Source organism: Glossina fuscipes, unplaced genomic scaffold (assembly GCF_014805625.2).
Source record: "Glossina fuscipes isolate IAEA_lab_2018 unplaced genomic scaffold, Yale_Gfus_2 90, whole genome shotgun sequence".
NCBI classification, from domain to species: Eukaryota; Metazoa; Arthropoda; class Insecta; order Diptera; family Glossinidae; genus Glossina; species Glossina fuscipes.
In genome coordinates, this window is record NW_023998444.1 from 1,640,070 (window position 1) to 1,642,282 (window position 2,213).

The window sequence follows — 2,213 nt, forward strand, 5'->3', positions numbered from 1 at the left end:
CTTGCGGTATAAGGTACTTTGAGAATATGCTGGTGTATGATATCACCTACGAAGGCATGAGCAAGCTTTTATTATACCGATTCACTTTTCGAGACAATCTAATCTTGTCTATCCATCAGTCAATCTTTCTGATGTCTTGCGAAATCTTCGTTTTATTCTACGAATAGATTCTCAACCATTTTCTGATTCGGTTTAAGCAATGCTGTCTGTCGGTCCATGCATCTTTCTATTCAAAAAGGTCGCAAGAAGAAAAGAAAAATTATACAAGGAGTAACTTATTTGTAGTTGTTTGTTTAGCATAATAGTATTATGTGACGAGAGCGTTTTTTTAAATGCTATGAAAAGTCTTTTATTTCCAAATAATTCCATTCTTGTAATGGTTCATTACAGAGAAGAGAGCATGCTTTTCAATTAAATGCATAAAACTTTGCAAAACTAACAGAATTAAGTTTATTTCTTGATTCTTCGTTTTTTTTTTTTTTTCAAAGGTAATGATTGCATAGAAATAGCTTCGAAATTAAAAGTACAAAAACGTTGTAGCTACTTCCGGGTAAAATAATTAATTTCTAATGGTGACTAGATTAAATTAAATTAAAAATTCACAACTCATCCTTTAATTACTTTTAGCCTTTCTTAGAGACAAATGCCGAGAGAATGAAGCGTAATGAAATCGTGTTTAACTTAAGCAAATAAGAACATTATAGTTGAGTAAGGCCGACTTATTGGATGTTCTACACCAGTGCAACTAATTATACCTTCTTCACTTTTGACTTCTTGTAACAGTTCTTATGAGGAAGAGAGCCCATTAACATAGTTCAAATTTAGCAAAATTAATCTTGTTTCGACAGATCTTATCATTACTTACCTACGTTTATTATAAAGTACTAAGAATTACATTGAACTACCCTCCATAAATTTATTCGGAGGGGTTTCTGAAAAATACAACTATGTAGTCCCAACTTGGTACAACTGAATTTTATATTCAATTTTCATCGAGGCTTAGTTTTCATCAGAACTCTTCTAGGGGGAGAAGGTCCAAGAAATAGGTCGACATGATCCACATTTAATACAGTTCATGTCAAACTCTTTGTACGAACTAATCGTCACCGGGAAATTTAATCGTTTTACCATATAGGAAGATCTACCTTTCGTAGGAAAAATTATATAGGAAGAGGTTCTAAATATCTTGTCCAAAATTTTTTTGCATATACTTAGTATAAGGACATTAATCAGGAATTTCTGTGAAAACATTTGAAAAATTGTAATTTTTATACCCAACATGACTTGTGGTTTATGTGTTCATGCAGATGCATGAAGGACTTGCGATAGACCCACCTTTTATTATATCGATCGATTTAGAATCACTTTCTGAAGCGATTTAAGCTTGTCTGTCCATCTAACCGTCTGTCTGTTTGTCCGTCTTTGTTTTTCATGTTCAAATTTGGTACGTCAATATATTTCGGCCCAAGGTCGAACGCTATTCTAAATTGTTCGAATCGGACCATCATTTTTTCAAGAAAATATTTGAAGACCATTGAAAATTGAAAACTTAACAGGGAAGAATCCATCAAAGGCCATTAGAATAAAGTCCTCAGTAGATTTCGTACAACTATTGTCGGTCGTTAGAAGAACAACAACAACCAGTCATAATACGCATCGTCTTTGGAACAAGAACAACAACCACCACCAGTCATGCTACACAAATAACAATTTCCTGTTTAAGCACAACAATAACGATTCTTTATAAAGTGTTAGTAAACATTTCTTTGACGTTGCTTCAATCTTTGTTTACGCAACGCCCAATGAAAGCAAAATATTAGGGTCGTGGACGACATACTATATGTAAATTTTCTTTATGCATTTTTGACAATAAAAACATTTCTCAAACAATCGACTGACTGTTGCCTTGCGGTTGTTATTGTGTCAATGACAAATAAGACTTCTTTCGCTTCGCTACAGTTTTCTCGTTAATTGATGCTTAAACTTCATAGAATATAGCAAGAACGGTATGGATTTTCAGAAAAACAAACATTAAATTTGGATATGGATTTTACGTTAAATATTTCATTTTGGTATTGATAAAAAAAAAAACGCTTAAGAGTGAGCACAAATTTTATGGCTGGATGGGATAGATAACTGGTATTATACCAGCGAGTCTTCCGTGCAAAAATTTTGGTTGGACTAAGCACTGTAGTATGTGTGATCCCATTGCA